General features: G+C 40.9%; 1 long non-coding RNA gene across 1 annotated transcript; it reads left to right on the plus strand.

Moving 5' to 3' along the window:
* On the plus strand, nt 1-25,648 carry LOC123377136. The gene is made up of 3 exons (XR_006582103.1): nt 1-53; nt 1,010-1,080; nt 25,532-25,648. It is a non-coding gene; the product is annotated as an uncharacterized LOC123377136 (long non-coding RNA).
* The last annotated feature ends 205 nt before the right edge of the window (nt 25,649-25,853 follow it).

The following is a 25,853-nucleotide window of genomic DNA, read 5'->3' on the forward strand; positions in this document are numbered from 1 at the left end:
CCATCCTAGCAGCCAGCGTCGCCCATGTTACCAGCTTGTGGAAGGAGTCCTAGGTAGGCCAGTCTACCTCTGTCACATACTGCATGCACGCGTTTCCATTTCCACCAGCAAGTCCGCATACTACCACTCAGGACGATGTATAGGAGAATAAAATAAAATAAAAAGAGGAATCAAAGAATGACCATGTTCTTCCTTACCTTAAAGAACATGCTAGCACATCAGTTCAGAGTTTGCTCACTGGCTGATTCTGGAACTGTGGAAAAGTTAGGAGTGATGATCTGAAATTTTCTTCCAGTTGTTAATGTGCACTTGCCGTACCTATCTGATGCTCGACCCAAAAGGAGACGGAAGGGTTGTAATAATAATTGATGACAATACACATTTAGGATCTGATCTAAAGCCCTTTGAACCCAATGGAATGACTCACTTTCATGCTTGTTCATTCTAGATTTTCCCAACTCTTCTTAAAGGAAGGGAAGGTTCATATCTGGGTGTATTGCAGGTAATGCTAGAGCCTCTCTCACAGAGATCCTGGTCCTATCCTCCATCCTCATTAGTAATGGGTGAAAGACCATTTTCTGTCGCTGGTGAGTTTCTTGAATAACGTCAGCTGCTCTGATAAGTTAAAACAGGAGTATCGATTTCTCCAACATCTGCTGCAAAGGGCTCTTACTTTAAAGGAGAGGTTGGGATGGAGTATACAATGTATATTTTATATATGGTAGAGTACATGTGTAGGAAATAAGATTTTTCTCTATGGCAGAAATGTTATTTGTCAGTGGCTCTCAACATTTTCCATGCCATGACCCCATGCTACTACAGAAAAAAAAATGGTTTGGGAACCACAGATTTTAGTCGCCCATCCATCTAGTCATAAAGGGGGGAAAAGTGTGTTCACAACCCCTTTAAACTTCTCGGTAGAGAACCCAGGGTTTAAGCGATGTTAAAATATTATTTGTTTAAAATTGTGTCCAAAGGGTTGAAAACATTTCCTTTTCCTGACTGTCAGGGGAATCGGTGACTTGAAAGGCATTTTTTCAAAGGAGCAGAGAACTGCACCTGTGGAGCAGAGAACACCAGGTAACTCTCGTTGGATATTTCTTCTGGTTTTCTAATTGTGCTGCCCAGAGCAAATGAAAGGAAAGCATGTTACAGTTCAACAGGTGTCCATTAGCTATTGGCTCCCTATATGAAAAAGATATTTCAGGTCAAGTACCTACTTTTTATTCTGCTTCTCACTATGAGAGTTTAAAAGTGCTTGTGAATTGAGTTTTCATGAATTTTCATGTTGTTGTTTTGTGGATGCCACCTATATCCACACCTATTCATCTGAGAGTATTAATTTGGATGGAAAATTAACAATAATTAAAGAGCTAATATATCTGCTATAAACTTTATAAAGCAGCTATTATTTCCTTTTGATTCATCCACTCTTTCCCTGCCTCCCAATTATTCTGGGATGAATTTTCTTTTCCTCCCAACGTTCCTGTCTTTCTCTCAGCACATGGAAATGTGGGGAAGAGATGTTTTATGCATTATTGTATGAATACCGCTTGGTAAATTTCCCATATGTTCTTCTATTCCAAATGACTCTCAGTTGAAAAGTCTGCAATACAAAGAGTTGCACAGAGGATGTTCCAATTTCAAAATCAAAATGCAATGAGAGGCGAAAAGTCATGCCACTTCTTTATATAGAAGAGATGGTATTTGCTGTTCGTGTCATAAACGTAATAGTGTCTATTAATTATGCTTCTGCCCCTACCTAAGCAGCATGGCTTTAACTTTGCTCTGCAGGAAATGTCTTTGTAAGAAAACATGAAGGTCAGTTTCTCACTTGTTCAGCTCACTACATATTTACACTAAATGTAACTAATATTCAGTAGCTGCCAGAGTCACAATCATGTGTGGAAAAGAAATTCAGATAATCATCCCAAATCTTTTCCCTTCATTTGGGATAATTGTGCATTTTCATTTCACAGCCCATCTCCCTGATGCCACTCATTTACTGGGGCATTTAGTATTGCAACGTTTCATTTCTGTTTCTCTTGTTAAGCGAGGATTCACAGTTTCAACCTCTTTCTCATAAATGTGTAAAGAATCAAGCTCAGAATCAAGAAATATATTCAGGCTGTCCACATGGATATCCTAATGCAGTAGACTATAATCTTGGAACACTAAAACAAACACGGAAGTGTATACACTGTAATATGTCTTTCCTATGAAACAATATGAGATTTCTTTCTTTAATCATACCAGCAGGTAGACAATTTGTTAGATGCAACGTTCTTATCTGTATTATCAGAAGCCAAAGCAAATGCACATGTTATCACTTAACTCAAATTCAAGAAGGATATAGCAGTTTTTAAAGCAGATGAATTTCCCTAAAGTTTGGGACAGTGTGTCATAGGGGCTAGAGCTGTGGACTGGAACTCAGGAGAGCTGAGTACTATTCCAAGCCCTGCCATTGGCCTGTTGGGCGACCATAGGCAAATCACTTAAACATCTCTGTACCTCAGTTTCTCCATCTGTCAAATGAGGCTAATGATACTGACCTCTTTTGAAAAGTGCTTTGAGATCCATGGATGAAAAGCACCAAATAAGAGAAGCATTGTTGTTGTTAATTATTCGAGTAAACTTGAGTGATAGCATGACTTCAGCTATTTAGCTTTCCTGTTTCTAATACAGATAAATAGATGTTGAGGTGGATTTGACCTGTGCTAACCAGAATATGTGACCATATTGGATTTCCATATGTTCTTACAAAGAACAGTTTCTAAGCACAAACTGTCTGAGAAGTGTGAGTGCTACTGAGAAAGCCCTGATCTTGCAAAGATTTAAGCATGTGCTTAACTTCATGCTCTAAGAACACTCCTGTTGAGATCAATTGGACTATACTTAAGCCCTGATCTAGCAAGCCACTTAAGCATCTGCTTAAAGTTAAGCATGTGAGTAGTCCCATGGAAGCCAGTACGGATTACTTCTATGCTTAAAACTGAGCAGATGCTTCAGTAGCTTTCTTGCATTGGGGTCACTGTGCATAAAATTAACCACAGACATCAGATTTTGCGGGAGTGGAGATCTATGAAGGGCAGTAGCAAAAGCTGCAGTGTTGAATAAAGCAAGCTGAAGATAAAATACCTCTATTTCAATTTCAAAGTACATTTCCTGACACTTAAATGTAGTTTAACCCTCATAAAATTTGAAAAAAAGTTTTAAAAATTGATTTCTGTTTGCTATAATATTTGCTCAGTTAAGCCTAATAGTAGTAATAATTTATATTGCAGTAAGGCCTAACCTTCGCCAGTAGAGATTGGGGCCCCATTGTGCTGGGTGTATCAGGTCCTTTGAGGCCCCTTGCTGGAGGCCTCACAATCCTACCACACACGCCCTCAGAAAAGGAGCAGTGAAGGTGGGTCCTCCAGGCCTGCCTAGAGAGGTTGCAGAGAAGCAGCCAATCAGAGTGCTGCAGGCCCAGTTAAAAGGAGCTGCAGGACCTGAGCAGATCAGCTGGTGGCTGAGATCAGAAGGGTGAGGAAGACTGTGAAACTTTCCTGGTGAGGTGGCTTGGGAGAGACCCTGCTTTAAGCAGCGAACAGACAGAGAACTTCAGCCCTGAGATAAGGTGAAGAGGAAGGGGCTATGTGGGAAGTGGCCCAGGGAATAGCAGCAGCAACGGAGTAAAGGAAGCAGCACATGGCTGCTATTTGTAGGGTCCTTGGATTGGGACCTGGGTCCCCTCACTGGCAGGGTGACCTAAGCCCTAAGAAGGAGATAAGGTTTGTTTAGAGGCCCAAGTGAAGGGCAGATTTTCTCCAGGGGAAAATCCCTGGGGGCACTGCAGACACGGACTTAAAGCTATCTCAGATGGGACTGAGAAATGAGCCCAAAGAAAGGGCTAAGGATACCAACAAGGGCACAGTGACAGGCCGTATTGGATTGTTAGTACCTTGGAAGGGGTTTGTTTGTTTGTTCATGCATGTTCACTGTATATCACTTGGCTGGAGAGCTGAGCCACTGAAGAGCCATCTGATGAGGTTAAGAGCCAGCAGGGGACACCAGGAGCACAGAAAGAGAGAGATAGTGCAGGTTTGACTGACAGGAGGTGCTCACAAGAGCTGACTGTCCCCTATCACAGTGCTGCCCATAGAAAGAGACAGCCCTTGCCCTGGAAAGCTTGCAATCTAGGTAGAGAATCCAAGCAGGCAGAGTAAGGATTATTCTGCCTATGTAAAAAAGTGGGGAACTGAGCACAGAGATTAAATACATTCCCCAAGATCACATGGAAAATTTGTTGCAGAGCCAGGAATCCAACCAGATCTCCTGCGTCCCAGCTCAGTGTTTTAACAAGACCATCCTTCCTCTATTTTATCTGGAAATGAAAGGCAGAGAAAATGTTGTAAATAAACTAGAAATCTACTAGGATGCACCATGGCTTGTCCATAAATACAATTACTGTTTTAAAAAAAACCCTACAACCCTTGCTGGAATTATTTTGAATGCCAATTACAAGCTTTAAAATGCTGGAACATTGGATAGCATCAGATTAGCATAAAACTGAGCAGTCTCAAGGCCAGAGCAATGTGGAATTCCTCGATTTAACTTCTCAAAAACATACACTGCCAAACGGTAACAGATTCAGAATTGTTACCCAAAATTTCTGAATTTACCTTTCTTTTGCTAAATTAGATTAGCACCCACCTGCAATAAGTAATAAGCAGATTTTTTTCCTCTTTTTTAAGATGCGTAATAAGAAAATAGATGCTTGGCTCTAAGGTATTGACTTCTGATTGTCCTTAGACCAGATTTTTGGGGCAGCTGGTGGATTTACTGGTCGGGGTGTTTAGCTATTGTTGACTGGCACAAGTCAATAGAGCCACATTGATTTACACCAGCTGGTGCTGTGTTGGTAAATGTTTTGAAGTGAACATCCTCAAAATAAACATCATGTGTCATTAAGGCAGAGCCCCATGCTGGGCACAGAGGGGCAGCCTACCACTGCCAGACGGCACACTGTCCCTAAAGCTCTGGGCAGTAGAGCCTAGCTGCACCTTGTTAAAAGCACTCTCAACAGTGGTTCTCCTGTTCTGGGTGGAAGAGGAGCACGGAGTCAGCCATGCCCCTTTCTACACGGTAGTGCTGGTCTCATGCAGTCCTTATGTAATAACCGCTATCTTGGCCAGCACCAGGGGTTAAACTGGGGAGCTCTCCAGCTAGAAGCAAGAGTCTCTCTAGCTTTGGCTAAAGATTCAGGCTCTCAAGCTGCGAGCCGTAACAGACCAGTGTCCTCTGTGGATTAGGCACAGAGTAGCAAATGCATAACATGCTCTGACCCTGAACAGTGAGGCCTGGTCTACACTAAAAAGGGGGTTCGAATTAGGGTACGCAAATTCAGCTACGTGAATAGCGTAGCTGAATTCGAAGTACCCTAATTCGAACTACTCACCCGTCCAGACGCGGCGGGGGTCGAACTCCGCGGCTCCCCCGTCGACTCCACCACCACCGTTTGCAGTGGTGGAGTACCGGAGTCTACCGCGGCGCTTCCGGAGTTCGAACTATCGCATCTAGATCAGACGCGATAGTTCGAACTCCGAGAAGTCGAACTCACCGCATCGACCCGGACGGTAAGTGTAGACTAGCCCTGAGTTACACTTGTGCCTCCTGTACAAAAGGGTTGTGATTGTGCCAGACTCAGGGCAGAGGCACAAGTATCTCTGTGCATCCTGTCTCCCAAGGTTTGCCCAACCACCCAGAGCTGGACACAGTCTCTGAAGGAAAACTTCCCGTGAGGTTTTCCCACTTGAAATGTGACTGCCCTGCCCTCCCCAAGCTTGGTGTGACTTGTCAAATTTGTACTTACTTGTCTGCATATTCCCACTGTAAGCCCCTCTCCTTTAGAAGTGACGAATCAGCAAGGTACAATACTTGTCACAATCCAGTCATGTATGGATTAAATAGGACTGCTGGAACAAAGGCCCTGTTCTAGCAGTTGAGGTGTGAAAACCAAGGGAGGAGAAACTGGTTCTGTAATTGGCAAGCCATTCACAGTCTTTGCTGGAACAAAGTGTGTCTCATTTTCAAGGTCCTTTCTTATAGTAAATCTAAGCAAACATGAATTAGATTTCCCTATGGTGAAGCTGCAAACAGAGATATGCTTTTTCATGCTCCTTTTGTTTCTTTTGTATTATTTAACAGGCTATTCATGATAACCCAATAAAAAGTTAATGTAATTTATTTCCCTTGTCTTATCCTGGATGGTGAAGTGACTAATGTGTACACTACTGTATGTATCTCTAGAGCTCTTAAAAGACTTCCTGTATGCAATTGCCATGACACAGGGGGCTGAAATCTCCATTACACATTGTTGGCTGTGATGTGAGGAATCCGGCAAGGCAAATTCATCTAAGCAGCCTTTGTGGTCATGCCTAATTTGCTGACATACGGTAGAATTAAGCCTTGGTATGAGGGGGGCAACTTCACCTGGGTCATATTCATAGGTCCTGTAAGTAATGGTGTCAGTTACATACTCTCCATTACTCAGGGCAAATTTAAAAATGACAATCTGTCTTTGAAAAGTGAAAATCCTAAAGTCATTGATAATTGTATTGGTACAGAATAGAAGTCAACCTTTTCGGGAGTTAAAAAGGCATCCAACTTCAATACTGTTCATTGGTGACATGTTTCCTCTTTTGCATTTTCATCTGATAGGAGCTACGGATTAAAGTGAACTTGCAGAAAGATGTCAATTCTGGTTGCTTTTATCTTCTTTGAAATGATGGCTTCTGTTCCTCAGAAGCGGGTCTGTAGCATACAAATTAATATATCACATTTTGCCAGGAAACCACATAATGCTTGTCACCATGGTATTTCACTAGCTTAGGTGTCTCTTCCCCGTCGTGCAGTCTCCCTGTTAGACTAGTGCATTGGCCAAATGCCATTATACAGAAAGAATTCATAAATACAGAGCCTCTTACCAGCATCTGAACTATTTTTAAATGAAAGCAAGAAATGAAGCACGTCATTGACTGCACATAGCAAGGGCAAAACCAGAAAGATCTTGGAGGAATTAGTGTTCTGTATTCATCCTTAATTCAGGGTTTTTTTTAGTGAAAATTTGTTTCATTTGGGGTCCACCCAACACCCACCCTCACCCTAAATTACATTTTTAAATTAAAAATAAAATAAAGGGAGTCTATGCCACTCTAAAAAAAAATGTAGAAAATTTCAAAACAAACACATAGGGCCACATTTTCAAAAGTACACAGCTTTGACTTATATCTGTTCCCATTGGGGCAGGTCATTGACGACCATTTTCACCAGCTAAGGATCTGCCCCGTTGACTTCAATAACAACAGTTAGGCCCCCATTGAGCGCTTTTGCAAATCCCATCCATGAAGAGACTCAGTTTTCCTCTGCCATCTAATTCTTCTTCATTCCCTGTCCACCAGGTGACTTACACTGCTGACCCAACTTTAACTTTATCCTTCTGTCCTACTGTATAATGAAATTTTACTGACTTGTATATGATTAACGATGAGCTCAGAAAAATGTACTTGCAGAGCTCATTCAGTTGTGTCAAAATTCGGTGTGTGTTTTCTCACAGTGTGATGTGTTGGTGAAGCAGAAGGATCTTTTTATGAATAGAAATGAAATGATCTGTTTGTGTTGCTGCTATCGGGTTACAGAAGTGTAGTGCAGAGTGTTCGAGTTTGTATTTAACTCTATTATGTGTATGTGCATTATCTTTATTGTATGTGGCAGCATTCAGAGGTATTTTCTGGAGTGAGTGGTATCGTAATATATGTTACCGCATTGGATATTCAATCCTTGAATTGAAAAATGGCTTTGACAACCTCTTAACGTTTTGGGGGTGCGGAGGGGGCAGTGCAAGTCAAGTGGCTTGTGTAGGAGAGTATTAGCTGGATTCCAATATGTGATGAGGCATGCAGGTCCCCTATTGCCCAGCAGGGGGATAGTGAGGGACTGTGGGCCCAATTTGTCCTGCCCCAGTACATGGGCAGCATATGTCAAGGGTGGAGAAGAGACTTAGAAGGAGAAGGCCCAGTTGTGTTTGGAGATGACCAGGAAGGACAGCAGAGCTCTGTTTCCCTCTCAGTGAGGGAAGCTTCCTTTCAGCCTACAGTTGGAGACATCTTGCTGCCTAGATTAGCCTCATGGTGGATGGGACCACTGGGCCCAGGGAGACCAACCAAAAGGACTGGCTACCCGAAGACAAGCCCTGAGTGGAAGGGTGGGGCCCTGCTGAAGACTTCTCCAACAACTCTGCTTTTGAGTTTGTAGCATTCCTTTATTTTTGGACTCTAGTATCCTGGAAGGAATGGGATTCAGGTATACCTTAGCCAGACAGCTATGCACCATTGCACCAGGTTCTGTGTAAAGTGGCAACCAACCATTGGGAAGATGTTGGGCTATAAGGGGGTGCTATCGAGTCCCACCCGTCACACAAAGAAACATTTGCAGATGTAAGGGCTAGCTCCTCAGTCATGTACTCAGTCTGCTGAGAATATCCTAGTGCAGGGGTCGGCAACCTTTCAGAAGTGATGTGCTGAGTCTTCATTTATTCACTTTAATTTAAGGTTTCACATGCCGGTAATACATTTTAACATTTTTAGATGGCCTCTTCCTATAAGTCTATAATATATACCTAAACTATTGTTGTATGTAAAGTAAATAAGGTTTTTAAAATGTTTAATAAGCTTCATTTAAAATTAAACTAAAATGCAGAGCCCCCCAGACCGGTGGCCAGGACCCAGGCAGTGTGAGTGCCACTGAAAATCAGCTCGCGTGCTGCCTTCGGCACACGTGCCATAGGTTGCCTACCCCTGCCCTAGTGTATATCAGGGATGGGATGTGGGATGCAAAATTTTCAGGTGATCAGATATTTTGAGGTTGGAGAGGAAGGGGAAAATATAGGTGAAGAGTTATAATGGGAAGTTGGCTGTAACTATGAAGTGGCATTACATGGTATTGCAGACTACACAGTGAGCAATTAATCACAATGGTATGTAATATGTTCTCAAATTTCAGGGCATTCACTGATTATAACCCTGGTAATTAATGGAGATGTAATTAGTAAGGAAAATATTAGCTATTGGTTTCCATAGGGGTTATATTATGACTTGCAAATTGGCTACAAAGTGACATGTCACTTGTATAGGGGAATTTCTGAATTTTCACTTCATGATTTTGTGCTTCTGGCAGGATGGCTTATTAGCTGCACACCCTTCTTTGGCCTGCTGGTGTGACTGACTGCATGCCCTACTGCAGTTTGAAAGATGAGTAGGAATCGACTTCCTTTTGGCCAAGAGAGCCTGGACTAACATGACCTTTATGCCGTTGTTAAGGTGGCTGCATGTCTATGAAAGAATTCCATCTTGGCTGATCATTCTTTATATTCACACAAAAAGGAGCATAAATCGAACATACGTCAGTACTTCGTGAGTCCTGTGTCCAGTACTGCCACAAATCAGCTCTGTCTAGATACACTCTTTGACCATTACTGCAAGTCCAGGTTTTAGACAGCACGTTTTTGCAACTTACTCACTGACAGAAGAAAACTCCACCACTCTGCCTTTTTCTAGGATAGGTTTATTTAACAGTAGAGTACTGGAGATGTCTCACCAAAGGGAATTCATTCTGATGTTTCTGACACATGTGATGAGCTAAGAACATTTACCTCCACATCACCTGCTCTCATGGTCAGGGCTCACTGTTGGTTGAAAAATTATTTGGTTTTTGTTTGTTCTTTATCCAGTATGGCATGAAATGTCTGTTTCCATTACAAAACAAAGGAATGCCCGTGGTGCGAAAGGTGATTAAATGCTGGGGTTTTCTTTGTAGCACTGATGTCTCGAAAGGGGCTTCTGCAAAAGACAATGACTTGCAGCAATCTCTTTTACCGCCCCCAATGGAACCATCACTGCATCTTAATTCAAAGACACAGGGTGTTGGTGCTGAAGGATCTGTGGGTGGGAAGAAAGGCAGACCTCTAAGCACACCTTGGCTTACTCCCTCATCCAAGGTAAGAAGATTACAAAGCCCAACTCTCAGCAATGAAGTGAAGTAATGTGAATTTATATGGAAATGATGATTTCTGGTTGCTTTGGGCTAGCATGTGAAAAAATATCGCACACTATATCTTGGGGGGAAAAATACTGTCAGCATTCTACAGAATCTATTACTATTTGAATGATAGTCCTTGACATGCTGTTGTAGTGAGTTATATACTGCCATCTGTTGGAGAAAGAAGCGTTCCCAGAGGAACCAAGGAGCAGTACATAACTTACCTACTTGATTCTGTGGAAACACTTCTGGTTTTACAACTGTACGAGTGTCTTAGCTGCATTGTGAAGCGTGCGGCCACAGGTTTCTGCAATGTTAAAATGAATGTCTTTATCTGAACTTTTTGAAAACACTTGATCTTCCCTTAGCATTTCCAGATGATTGTCTGTCACAGAGATCTGCCCATCTTAGTGGCTCAAGTATGATGGACTGTACCAGGGGCCTCATGTCTAGAGCATGTGGCATTAAAAGTTTCCATTATAGTCCTGATACAAAGCTCAGTGAAACCAATGGGTGTCTATCAAATGACTGCAACAGGCCTTTTTGTTCAGGCTCTATGGCTCAGATTCTCAACGACATTTAGGCATCTACTTGCAATTAAATCAATGGGTATTACATGCCTAACAATCTTTGAGGACCTGGACCATAAATTTCCTTGATTTCATTGTGAGTTAGGTGCCAAAATACTTTTATGTTCTTATATTTTAGCACAGTCCTGGGTATTGATCGGTGGTTCTCAAACTTTTGTACTGGTGACCCCTTTCACATAGCAAGCTTCTGAGTGCACACCTCCCCCTTATACATTAAAAACACTGTTTTATATACAACAGACCCACTCTAGAATGTGCCTCTATATAGCACGAATTCGCTTATAGTGCGGGACCACACATGGATCCCAAATTTAATTACCTTCATTGGAATCCATGGTAACGCAGTCCCCACTATAATGCGGTCCTTGTGTTAATGCGGGACCACGCATGGATTCAAAGCCCCGCGTTCTAGCGAGGGTCTGCTGTATTTAATACCATTATAAATGCTGGAGGCAAAGCAGGGTTTGGGGTGGGGGCTGACAACTCGCAACCCCTCCCTCCATGTAATAACCTCATGACCCCCTGAGGAGTCCCAACCCCCAGTTTGAGAACCCCTGGTATTGATGGATTGAGTTTTAGTGAAGTATGCCTGGTTGGGAATGGTAAGCTACTGAAATTGCTCCTTTAAATACAAATCCTTTTATAAATCATACTGCCGATCACATACCATATCGTAAAGTTATTGAAAATAAAGAATACAGATCACAGAAACTTTCAGATGATTGAAGGACATTACTGTAAAATTATTAACGTGCAACTCTCTAAACATAACATATATCTGAATTTATGTCAGCAGCATCACATAAGAGCCCTATTTGTCTACAATAAGGCTGTGTGAGAAGGGATTTGCAGCCTAGACAGCATATTTCAACACAAGTTGTTAGATATTCTACACCACCACCATGGAATGTTGCAGTGTGTAGTGTACTCAAATACATAAGAGGGTGTACACTTTATTGCTATGGGAAAATGTTTGAGTTGTTCAGCATATATATATATTCTGTTTTATTAAGGACTTCTGGGCAACAGTGAGCAAAAAAGTACTTTAAATAATTGAAGATATGTCAGCAAGAGCTGTGCAAACTCTTCACAACAAAACCTGAAGGCAGGGGAAAAACCTCTGTCAGGTCCAAACATGGAAATAAAACCAATCAAGGTTTGTCAAACTTTTTGGTCCAATAAACCTTTCACTGAACATTGAAGGAAACTGCTGCAGGATAGTCACCAGGATAGGGTTGGAGTGGAAGAGAATGGTTGTGATAATTGAGCCTACACATTTACCCTAACTGTGAGCCCAGCTGTAAAAAGTGAGTGTAACTTCATAAAGTGTCACAATACCCTATAACCAGTGTTGATTGAGAAAGGTGCAAATAAGACAGACTGAATTAGTGCAAAGAAAAAAAGCCTCTGACACAACTCAAGGAGTCTGTTAAGATCATGCCTGGCAAAGAAGAAAAATGTGGGACTTAAAAAAAAAAAAAAAAAAAGGAAAAAAAAGAGAGAGATTTTGGGAGAAAAATTGTCTACTGGAGTGAGCTACATCATCATGGGTGCCTCCCCCACCATCTCCTGGGACCCCAGGTCTTTGTGGTCCTGATCCTGAGCGGTGTCCTGATCAGACTGGGCTGGAGAAAGGGACCCTGATGATATTGTCACTTCTAACAACTCTGGATGTGTCTCAACCACCACCTGGGATGTGAGACTTTTTCTTTCTTCCCCCTAAGTGCATCCTTTTCTTTCAGTACATTATTTCTTCTCTTTCCTATCTCTCTCCTTTTTTCCTTCTGTCTAATAAGAGTCTGGCTTAGCCAGACAAGACTGTTTATTTTGAAACATTGCTGGAGCCTGTGACAGAAAGAAGCAGCTAAAAGCAATGCCCTAACCAGCCTGATTCTGTACAAGTTTCCCAGGTCTCAGAGTGGCTGATAAGCCTATGTGCCGGGTCTGTTTTTTCAGTGGTGAGGTTGCAAGTCAAAATCAACACCAGAGACATACCCTGGGGTTTTTGTCTTTGCTGTTCTGTGTTTGTATTATTTTGACTTCTAGGAAATGGGATCAGATTTTAACAGCACTAACATCAGCGTCAGCTCATGTTGACTAATTTTTTCTCTTTTCCCCAAATAAGACAGTTATGGCGTCTTTGATTCCATCTACAAGACTATCAGACAAGGGGTGGGACTGGCTGGGAGTTGGGGGGCGGGGAGCCTCCCAGGGTTTCTCCCTCTGGCATGGAGATCCGCACCTGGAATCCGGTCAGCTGTTATGCTCCTGGTGGTGAGCAGGGAGCCTGGGTGGCAGCCCAAGCCGGGAGCCTGGGAGGCAGCCTGGCTTGGAGTAGTGACCCGGCAGCAGCCCAGCTCGGGAGCTAGGAGCCAGCTTTCTTGTCAATTTAAATTGCTAAGACAGCTAATAGCCGATGTAAGAAATGCGGTATCTACACAGACACTGCGTCACCCTAACTACACCAACATAAGCCCTCTTGTGGTGGTGGGGTTATTATGTCAGTGTCATAGGGCACTTGCATTGGCGGGAGCAAGGCTGTAGTTTGGACACTGGCATGGTTAGGTCATCATAAGCTGCCTTATGTCAACCTGACTGTGTAGTGTAGACCAAGCCTTACTTAACCCTTTACATGTCAAATGCTTTAACTGTTTTGCCTGCTTTTCTGTACCTTTAATAACAGATTTTAAAGGATTTTTAATGCTGCGTTTGCCATGGTACTAAGCAAGCTGAGATCTCTGTGTATCAAATCCCAAACCTTGTTTAAGGCTGGACAGTGACAGGGTCAGGTGGGTCTTGTTAATACCTTTGACTCTTGGTCCATATTTTCCATCTAAATTAGTACAACCGAGGTACAAGGAAGGGGGAGTGATTTATTCAAAGCTACATAACACATCAGTAGCAAATCCAGGAATTAAACCCAGCTCTCCTGTCTCTCAGCTCAGTGCTCTAGCCACTGGACAATGCTGCCTCCATTTTTTAATTTAGTTTCATAATGAAACTCTGCGTTTAGTACACATCCTTCCAGAGAAGGCATCTAATGTCATGATCATAGAAAGACATATGGTGAAAACAAAATATTTTGGAAATGCAAGAATAGGTGCTGCAATAACCTGAGTGGCAAACTAAAGAATGTACAGTGTTATGAGTATTAATATGCTAAAATACTCAACCAGAATGCTTCTGATTCATATTCAGAATGGGCAAATTGTATGAGACGTGGGTGAAGAGACAAGCATATCAGAACACTGTAGGGATATTCACTAGCAATTCATCTCCATTCCTCTCAACTCCCGTTATTTAGAAGGCGATTTACTCTTTTGCTTAGAGTGGAATTTAGGCTCACTAAACTGAGAGTCCTTGTAGAAAGCATTAACAAGCCTATTTTGCATTCATTGTCATCCTTTATAGTGTTGACATACATCACACTCGAAGAAATGAAAATAGTTTTGTAGCTAGAACCCTCTTCCTAGAGAAAGACAAGCAGTGTGATGTTTGCATTATGGCAAAGAGTGTATTCTGAAGGGTGAGCTACTGTAACCTCCCATTAAAGAAACACACCAAAAGATGTCAAATGCTGCTTTCTTTGTAATCTAGGAAAACAGCGAAGTCAAATGTTCTCTTACCAAAAATATGTAGGAGAAAATGAAGACTTTCCTCATTTCTCAAATCAGATTCCTAAAATGTCAAGGAAAGTGTTCGGGTCTGACAGCTGTCTTGTGAACAATAACTCCCAATATTAGCAGTAGTTGCAAAGCTTATATGCTATATAGAGCCCTATATATGAATGGTAATCTTGTCTCAGGTCATAGCTTTTCGATTGCGTAGTGTCCAGATAGTTTAGTGCCATGAATTTAAACACATTAAAAGTACCTCACATGAACTATGGAAACATTACAATCGGATACTGTGAGAGTAGTGGCGAATGTAGCCAAGGAGTGGAATGAACATTAGAGAACAGAAAACTTGTGCTTTGAATATACATGGCATACACTGGGCTGGTCCCTGTCTCCATGGTAGTCGATGTCAGTGGGAGTTTTGCCACGATTTCAATGGGGCCCGGATTTCACTCCCTGTTTCCAGGAGTCAGTGATATGCCAATGACGGATTAACCAGTGCAAAGGGAATCCTGCACCGGCCAGTTAAGCATAATTTACATGTAATTTTGCCACTGGAGCAGCACAAATCAACATTAATAGGCCAGAAAATCTAGCTTACTATTTTCAGTAAAGATTAAGTGTGCATGTACATGGAGGCAATAAAATGATTATGGGCCAAATCTTGCATTCAGTTACAGAAGTGTAAATCCAAAGTAACTCCACTGATACCAGTGAAATTGTCCAGATCTATACAAGTGTAACGAAAAGAAGAATTGGGCCCTGTATTCAGAACACACCGGATTGGTAATTCCCATAGTTCACCTATAGAAAGTTCAGTGAACAAAGTGCTTGTATTGCATGGACAACTTTAAGTAGTGACTATGGTAATACCATCTAATTGTAAAGCAAGATAATGAAATACGTTGTCATATGTTGCTGCAAAATCAAATACCAGTCCCTTATGAATGACCATGTCTTTATCCTACATAAAGATAAATGATCCATTCTAGAAATGGATCATTTTCAGATTAATGAGTAAATTACTGTGCCTTAGAAATAGATACAACTTGACTCAGCTCAGCAGCAGTAATATAAATATTCACAAATGTAGTCACAATGTTTTGATCTTTATTCTTTATTTCCATAACCCTTTTACTTTATTCCCATGGGGGAGGTTTAAAACTGTCTCTAAGGAATGGCAAGAAAATGAACACTAGGGACCAAGATATGCAGTCATTACTCTGGCAAAATTCCCACAGACCGAGGGAGCCAGAATTACCTAATGGTTAGCAGCATTGTAACCCAAAGAGTTCAAGAATCATGAGTCAAGCATCCCAAATCATGAGATTGGTTTAAAAATAATGAGTTTTAAAAAAAATCCAATATACTTGGGTTCTTTTAATTTGCCTTCTGGTGTTTGAATCTTTAAGATTTTTGATTTCAAGCTTTCCTTGACTACCCTGAGGGCTACGTCCATTAAGATTTTAAAAGGAAAGTTGAGATTTGCACAGAGCCTCAGTTCCTGGAGTCATGTGATTAATAAAATCATCTAACTTCACAAAAATTCAAATGCTGGGATGAAACAGTTTTCTAAGAGCTGAGTTCTGTTCTCAGATCTGTTGCTAACTCATTACATTATCTGGGCAAATATTTACACATGAGCAAAATGTGTGCAACAAATCTCCCCCACCTTTGTAACACACTTCAATGTCCTGATTAGAAAGCTGCTATGCAAGGCATGCTTCCATGATAAGACTCTCATGGACTTCAGTAATGGCGGATCTAGTCCCCAAGTGAGAAGTATTATTAGTTTATAGGAGTTTAGGTAAGGATTTCATAATCAGTTCCCAGAATCAGCACCAGCTTGACAATGCAATCTACTCACATACCAGTGAGGAAGGGAGAAGTCCCTGTACAGGAATTTAATTTCCCCTAACGACTAGGCTTGCTGTGAAGCATGTAGATTTATATCTGTCAAGCATCCAAAGAATTTTAAATGATCATCTATCTGTTTGAAAATGTGTCAATCCAAGGAAACCCAGCCATACTCCCTTAATAAACGTGTTTTAGAGTGAAATTAAATTGCTATTACTGGTTAATTTAAAGCTGCAGTGAGGAAAAAAAGCTAATGATCTGTTTAGTTTAGGGTGGCGGGGTATTTCCTACTAAATGGTTTTATTAAAACTGATAGCCAGGAACTAATACAAAAGTGATAATTTCTAGGATTTCTGTTCCATTGTCAAAAGGCAATCAGTAATGCCAACACATTTGCCATGTGATGACATTCATGTGACCTCTAAGAATTACGTTTGTGATTCTTTGGCCAGTTCCTAGAGAACAAGGCCCCAACTTGGCCTGTGAAATAGCTGCTTTGTGCCTCCCCAACAGTGCAAATCGGCCAGAAGACTTTGCAAGAGAAATCCTTTGAGGATGCAGTGCCATTTTCTTAGTGGCACTGTGCCACATCACAGAGGTATGGCTAGGAAAAGAGTAGCGAGGGCACTGCTGTACTCCAGCAATTCTCAATTGCTGGCATGATCCCTTATGGGGCAACTGAGTGTAACCTAGACTAGAGTAACCCTGTGTCTGCTCTAATTTGCACCAGGAGCTAAACACACATTTTGCTAGCCCCAGGATTTGCAGAACTGAAAAAAAAAACCCTTTTGTGCCATCCTCTCTAGTCTATACCTAACGTCATGTGGGTGAATCAGGGAATCTGAGCCCACATGTTCGTGACAGAGATGGCAGAACTATCAGATATTTTCCAAGGTTAGAGGTGAGACACATCAGCTACTCAGAGTGATGAAGCTTGCACTGATGAACATACTATCAATTTTCTGTGGCTAAACAGGACTTCATTCTCCAGGGCTAATAAGCACTAGGTTCTGAGTTAAACGAAGGTATCCTAGTAAATGCTGAATTTATTTTACAGCACTCAGATAATCTTGCATTTCAATTCATAAAAGTCTGAAACAGATTCAATCTATTGAAGGCAATGGGGGTTTTGCCTGAGCAAGGACTGTAAAATGAGAACCAAAGGATAAAAACTCCAATCCCTGCGTGTGGCCTACATTTCAAATCTATAGTCTAACACCAAGTCGGATATTACCCCCAGTACAGTATGCACTAATAAAGTAAAATCTGCAAGTAAACATTGTGGACTTGATCCTTTTTTTCTAAGATGTATAGTGCCCACCACTCAAATCCTGGGAAATGTATTTTGTAGGCAAGCACAGTAGTGAATTTCTCTACATAGTGGGAGGCAGGTTCAAGACTTGTTTGGGTTAGGCATGAAAATAAATGATTTGCTGTCCTTTTGCCAGTTTGAGCAAGACTCCTAACAAGAGCTGGTTGGAAAAATTCTAACAACATGTTTTTTCGATCAGATTTGGTGCTTTGTTACAATCTAAATGTTTCATGGCGAGGGTGTGAGATCAGAAAAGTTTTGATGTAAACCTGCCAGCTAGCCTCCTCAACAGCACCCCTGGCTTCCAAGCTGCCATATCCTCAGCAGACCACCTGGTGGCTGATGGGGAGATAGGGAGTCCTGGCTCCCACGCTCCAAGTTCCTTGGCAGGTTGTGCCCCACAGCCCTGGGGCAACCCCGCAGGCAAATTGCCTCAGAGACAGGGACTTTATTGCTTCCAGGATCTGTGGTCCCAAGACAGCCTACCATGCAGAATACCCTCAAGCTGGCACTCCATTCCTCTTCACTGAGAATCTCAAAGTTTGTTGGCTTTTGTACCAAATCGAAAGGAAACCAAACTGCAAAATATTAAAATCCTTGATGGAACAGAATCCTTACTCCTCCCAGCTGTATGTCTGACTCTTCTAGTAAATCTGTCTCTCTCCTCACAAGGCTCAAGGAGAAGCCAAAAAGTTCTTACACCACATCCCCTTGTGGAAGATTAGCATGTTCTCTCCCAAACTCTTGATCTGCCAGATAGTCACACTTTGTTGGACTATAGTTAATTCATAGACCAGAGATGTTTTAGAAAGTGCACAGAATTTTAATGTTATTTGGGGCTTTCATTTGGCAGTACGAACTGAAATCCACATTAAAAATTCATCTGCTGAAGAGAATTACTGTAATAATTATCTAAATTAGTTTATTAGAGTGGTGAGGAACTATATATATGTACAGAAAAGAAGTATTATAGTCTCTTTGAAGAATGCTTGTAGATTTCATTAATATTAATAGGTGTTTCATGGAGAGCGCAGGGCCTGTTGTAATGGCACTTGGAATGCACATAGAACTTTGCATGTCAACATCATGCAAAGAGTTTAGGATCTTGTCACAGTTACAAGGTTAGCTGCATCTCTGTTCCTTTCTGGTCTCTGACAGTATCCCCCTCATACTCTTACCAGTCTTGGGTTTGAACGTCTGAGACTGGGACTTGCACTACAGTATCCTTTGTATTAACCATCATTATCCAGCAGTCTGACTGGGATCAGTCATCTGCAGGGGTGCCTTTTGGGAGCTTGTGACCCAAGATATAGTGGCCAGCAGCGTTCTTAAAACAGAAATATGTGATGCAATGCAATGTAGTGATCTTATTGCCTCTTTGCTGTCTGATCAAGTCATTTAAATAGCCTTGGCAGTATTATGTTGCGTGTAAGGTAAATACATTGTGAACTTTATCTTTCTGTTCTGTACACCGGAACTCAGGTGTTCAGAACTACAGGGATGAGTGAGATATAAAACCTAGAGTCTAGGACCTGTCTGGGTCCTAGACAGATCAAATTCTGGTAAAAATAAAATCTTGATCCTGGAATTAAAAATGTTCAACAGTAGGGCTCAATCTAGATTTCATAAAACATCACAGTGGAAACATCCTTTATGTAGAACAGGTTTGGATTTCCTAGTGACTCATGTGCTACTCAAAATGAAACTTGCAGTTATGATAAGCAGTGGCGAAACAGATACACACAAATTTGAAAAGACAAGGGTTTACTGAATTGATCACTTCTTGTGGGTGCTTTCGATGTAGAAATAGACAGCCTTTTATTATCTCCAACAAGCCAAGAGACTGAACTCATTTATATTAGGTGGAGATATAACCACCATTATCCATGCATCAGTCTTCATCAGGTTACATGGCTGCTACCAAGGACTGACACTGAAGACTACTCAGCAACTACAGCTGGCAGAGAATCAGTAGATAGACCACATATCCCACCATTGTTCTCGGTCCTGCCCTGTGTACCCTGCAAGTTGGGCCTATTCCAATTTTATCTTTAAAGCTGTAACTGCACCAGGATCTGACTACCTGTGACCACCGGATGCTTTACACCTCACCACATCAGCTACACGCTAAGGGAGCTACAGTAAAGGAGGAAACTCAGGTTTATCCACATAAGAATTGGGGTCAGAGCAGTGGTGATAAACACCATGTGTTAGAGTCTTGGGACTTGGAAGGAGAATGTGGCTGGTGTCCAACTTCAGATACAACCATTCAGGATCTGTTGCATCTGAAATCTGAGCTGCCCGCTAGACTGGTAAGAAATACACAAATGAAAACAAGGAACAACTTGCACATGGGGCTCCACAACCAGGGCTTGTGTGTGTGTGTGTGTGTGTGTGTGTGTGTAATCAATGAGGTCTGGTTCGGTATTATGTCTAAGCATATGGATGTAGGCATTTGCTCTAATGGATAATCCTACCAAGGTTTTCTGAGAGAGAGAGAAAGGGAGAGACCTAATAATGCTGCATGCCATTGTATCTGCAGAAAACGCATATGGACCTCCATAATGTGCATTCTGTATATTTACTAAGCCATCCCTTCCTTCCAGCAATGAGCTTGTATAAGGTATTCTGGCAGAACTATTTGATGAGGCAGAATATGACTCAGAAATTATCCCCCACTCTATATGCAGAACTGGACAAAGATGTTGGCCTGCCTTTTGAATTTGTGGGTGCTTGGGAGGATATGCTAATTAGGAGTGCTGATCATCTACAGCATAAAATACAAATCATGCAACATCTTGTTTTCTAAAGTACAGTTAAAATACAGCAAGCTATTATTTGAAAGGGCATTTTAATTAGGGAAGAAAAGGTTAAGAGAGCTAATAAAAAGGTACCTAGCTGCCAAGAATTCATTACATTTGACATTGTTCTTTATTATACAGCAAATGACTAGCTAGAAGATTAAACAATATATGGGGGGGGGCGGCGTTGATAAAAATAAAGACATCAGTGTTATATGCTGAGCAGTGAATAAAAAACGCTATTGAATTTAACAAAGAAAGTGAATCTTGAGTCTGCATGTTTGACAATAATCTTAACTTTGAGAGTATTGCTTGATACTGGAGGCTAGCGAGACAAATCAATAATTACAAGAATAAAAGAAGGTTCATTAGATTTTTATTACCAAAATTTTCTCTTTTATGACATGGCATCAAAATGTCACCTGATACACAGTGCTTTGCCTTAAAATGGGTGGACGAAAATGTCTAACAGTGGCTACTGTCAAAAACCGGGCAAAACATGATTAAGATCCATTACTTGGACTCAAGGCATTTTTCTGACATCTGTCCTCTCTGCTATATGTAAAAGATTTGTCTGCATAATGGCGAGATTGTTCTATCCATTAATATTTACAGTTCAAAGAGCGTCCTTGCCTTGCTTTTAAACCAGATCCATTTTTACTCTGCAGTCTTGCTGGTTGTATATGACGATATAGGGAGTGTATTCATTTGTGCTTTTTTGATAATACTGTTAAACACTATGCACCATGTATTTGATTTTTAATTATGCCTCACATCGAGAAATAATGATCTCTAGAATCTCAACACTAAAAATTAGGCTGATATTCTTAATTGTAACTTATTTATTTTTTGTTAAGTGGGAAATTCTATTCTTTGAAGAGGACTTTTCTGTTTTTAACCATTGTTTCTTTGGACCAATGTAACATCTTATAAATGTCGGGATTTCTTAATGATTCTAATTTTTAAATGTTGGTGCTACTAGAACTAATATGAATTATTTGTCAATAAAAATTAAACTCGCCTAATAGAATCATAGAAATGTAGGGCTAGAAGGAACCTCTAGAAATTGTCTAGTCCCTTCGTCTGTGTTGAGGCAGAACCAAGTATATAGACCATATGTGGATTGATTGTACAGAGCTATATAAAGGAGATAAACAAGACAGACTGCTAGACATATAATATTGGCATCTCTGCCTGAGAAACCTTGGCCTGATTTTTAAGGTTAGGCAGATGTGATTTCTTACATACGGACCCAATGTGCAAATAAAGTATTTGTGTATGGACAAGGTCAGTAAAGTGCTTAACTCATCCTGTGTGTGTGCTTAGTTAGATTTGTTAAGGCACAGTGGGTATTTGGACACAGTGCATGGATATACACCATTCTGTGTCTTACTTACAAAAACCTAGCCTTGGTGATCCAATACATGACCGATAATGTAAACGGCCGTGTGTATACTGACTTCAATGAGTATTGGATCAGGCCCAATACACTTCGATTTTCATTCATTAATACAATTAGCATGAGTAGTGTTTAGAATTGAAAGGAATGATGAACCATTCAGTTCAAAATTTAAAACAAGTGTGAACAGAGTATATGATTATATTAATCTAGTGTAATATGTATTAATGCAGAGGTTTACACAGCATCGGACCCTAATATATATATCCTGACTGATGGCTTTGATATGTTCGTATCCAAACACATAAATTAGACATTGAAAAATAATTAATCACTGAGTGGAAAAAATTACCTATTGAAACAGCTATATCAACCTAATTAATTCCATACATCAGCCACTGAACCAGATCTGTCAGCTGCTAAGTCAGGAATATCACCTGCTGAATGGAATGTAAATATGTTAACTAAAAGTCACTACCTACTGATTCTCTTATATATATCATCTATCAAAATATATCAGTCTAGGATCAACTACATTTATGTGAATGGTGTACATTGTCTAACAAATTATATATAGACCCAGTATCAATGACAACATGCCTGTCAAGACAAAAATCAACTAATTCTTAAACACCAATTTCTGTTATGTTCAGATAACTTGGTATTGGGGGGGGGCATATAAATAGAGACAGGTTAGATTTACATTAGCCAATGCACTAGCCTTTGATCTGATATAATTTAGCGAAGAGCTTAATACTCTTTCTGCAGGTCTTTTTGTACCATCGTAATGACCACAGTATAAAACGATGTGTTGGATTTGGGAAAATGCTCAGCGTTAACCAAACTTTGCTTTCATTGACATCAACTGGAGTTTTACAATTGACTTCAATGCAGGCAGAATTAGGCCAACTCTCTGCACTTCTGAACATCTCCCTGGAAATCTCTACAACAGAATTTCATAGGATGGCTCGAAAACCTGTGGAAAGAAGGTGATTCTCAATTAAATAATATACGTTTTTAGAGTAACGGCTATTAAATTGCTGTCAAACCCTGTTGGTTTTATCCTTGCTAAATTCAAAGTGACTTTCTATAGAAAGCTTGTTGGAGGTGTGGCTGAGTGGCCTGTTTATCTCTTTCTGGTCAATAACTGTAATTTTTCTGTATTTGGCTTATCACTGGCCAGAACCACCCAAAATTCTAGTATACAATTTATTGGTTGGTTTGCGGGCCAGTTTAGAGATAAGTTGAATTTGCTTCCACATTCCTGCTGAACTTTCCAGCTCCTTGAACTCTGCAGCCACAAAACATCTTAAAGTGGCTGCCAGCAGAGTACTTGGTATAGACACCAGTGCTATGATTCATACTATTGTATTCAACTGCCAGAGTCCAGTATTGGCAGCAGTGTTTTGGGACATGACCTGACAGTGGGGAGAGTTCCTGGAAGGTGGACTTGTATTCTTGCTTTACTGTTCTAAAGTTACACATTCTATCTTTCAATGCATGCTCCTAAAACAGATCAAAGCATAAAAAATGTTTTTCATCTTAAGCCTATCAGGCGAATAGCAGTGTGTGTGCACATTTTCCCAAAGACTACACAAGACTGAATTTCTGGCAGACAGCTTTCTGCACCTCCAGTTTTCATATGCTTTCCACATGCCTAAAAATAAGTTGTTACCTGTGGAAAGATGCATCTGTTTGTCAATTAATCAGTATCAGATGGTGCTATGATATTTTCACAGCTATCATTTCAGAGCAGTCATTTCCCAATATAATGGATTTCCAAATCTTCTATAGATGGAGATCTTCAAAGTTTTCCAAAAGTTTTAATCCAGACAATAGCATTTTACTTGATGTTTCATTAGGGAAAAAATATTCCTGACTACTAATTTTCAATGTTCTGGGCAAGCTAGCTACATAGTTTATATTAAAAAAAATACTTCTCAGTTGCCTTAGATAACTTGACATGCTGCTGTTAAATACTGTATAGTGAATAAGCTATTTGATTAATTTCACTGATTTTTTTTCTGCTACTTGTGGCAAATTGCCGGCATTATTATGATGGGTCCTACGCTTTCTCCTCTTGTGGGGGTTCATGGTGCTGTTTCTCACCCCTGAACTGGGGTATCAACTATCCTACTAGTGTATCAGAAAAGGGGAGTGGAGAGGGAGGGACCTGGGCCCTTCCTCTACTCCGGGTCCCAGCCCAGGGGCCCTAGGGATAGCGGTAAACCACTTGAACTAGTGATTCCTTCCCCTGGGCTACTTCCCTCTCCGGCCCTTCAGCTTGTGGGGCTTCCTGCCCTCAGTCTGCTTGGGCCAAGTTTCTCCCAACCTCTTGTGTCTGTAGAGTCCCCCTGCTCTGCACAAACCGGGTTTCCCTTTACTTAGGGTCTTGGTCTTCTGGCCTGCCACAGCACTTCTCCAAACTGCTCTCCACTCCAACACTAAACCACTCTGCTTCGACTCCTTCCAACTGTCTGCTTGAAGCGGGGCGGTTATCAGGTGACTGGCTTCAGGTGCTCTAATTGGCTTAATTGGTTTCAGGTGCTCTAATTAATCTGTAGCAGCCTCTCTTCCCTCTACAGGGAATAAGGCTTTCATCATCCTGGGGCTTACATATCTCCCATCTATCACTCTCCTGCTGCCCTCTGGCCGTGCTATATCATATACTCATCAAATCTATTATTTGATTAAATTTTTGAATGATATAGTTGCAAACTTTTTTTCTGCTATTCTACCAGCTCTAGTAAATATTATTACCTTTGTCTTTGCAGTATTCCATACTTACTGCAGATAGGCTCTGATCCAAAGACCATTGAACCTTTCCATTGACTCCATAGTAAGATGAAAACATCTAATTAGTGCAAAGTTGGAAACTTTTAAGTTATGAAGCTCAAGTGCTAAAGTGAAATTTTTATTCTCATAACTACTAGGAACCAGTCTATTTCTTTTGCCGTTCCCTGGGCTTTAACCATCTAAACAGTAAATCTCAAATGCATAAGATTTATATAACTTTGTCATGCTCTAGATAAGTACAAAATTATTGTAATATCTAAAAATAGTCAGCATTTTCTCTAATGAACGTCCCTCTCCGTTTTGCACGTGACATGAAAAACTAATAGCAGGGTCAATATAATGTGTCTGTGGTAATTATCATGCCACTCTTTTCCTATATTCTTCTCATGTTACATTTTAATGTGTTTCTGCTCAAGTCGATTCAATTTATCGGTCGGCAAAAAGCATGAAGCAGTGCTGATTTGCTTTGGATCTACTTACAAATAATCCGGAAAACTCAATTTTCAAGTTAGGTTTTTCAATCAGATACACCTGAGAAGAACAATAACTGAATTTTAGGATGCCATTATTTATAGTTATATAATATAATCTAATATACATCAAAAGGGAAAACTTTAAAGTGCCAATAGTACATTAGACATTCCCACCCCCCCCCAAGTAAGCACACAGCTGCAGGAAGGATTTATCTATTGCCACAATTGTATTTTAGGAGCAGATTGAAATGCGCATTGCGGAAATAAAAACTTTCAGGGGCAAATACAGAGACACATTGTGGAGCTATAACAAGGTGATATTTCTTTGCCTACCTCCTTCTCTTGTAAACAAGGCTGAATGTGTTCTTCATGCCACCCTCATGTGCGGCACCACTTGAATGCAATGCTTCATTATTTATAGTGTTGGCTGAGATTTTATTTTTTTCTTGACAGAGTCCTTGTTTTATCAGGAAAATAGGAAATGATTTTGGGAAATGAGTTGACTGTGGGGGCAGGATATCTTACCCAAGATGCTGTCAGCCTTTCCTACCTCATACTCACAGTCTGGTCCACCACGCAAACATGTTTGTATTTTCACTTACTAAGGCAGAGCAAGGCAAGGAGGAAGGACTTGATCCTGAAGAGGTGTGACAGTGCCTATGGCTAGCAGAAGTTACCTGTAAGCCCCTGCCAAGTGTGCTGAACATAATGCTTAGCTGCTCCCAATCATACCAACTGAGTCAAGGTAATCCAGCTTTCTCAGCCATTTTGTCAATTTGAAGTTTATGGCAGAAGTTTAAAAGCAGCAGGAAGCCCAGCTCAGGGGTTTCTTTATTAGCTTATTCTCTCTCTGCGTGCTTCTTTCACACTAGGGCAAGGATCTGCTCAGTCAGAAACGCTGATCCTCGAGGTTCAAATTTCCTCCAGA

Source organism: Mauremys mutica, chromosome 9 (assembly GCF_020497125.1).
Source record: "Mauremys mutica isolate MM-2020 ecotype Southern chromosome 9, ASM2049712v1, whole genome shotgun sequence".
Lineage (NCBI taxonomy): Eukaryota > Metazoa > Chordata > Testudines > Geoemydidae > Mauremys > Mauremys mutica.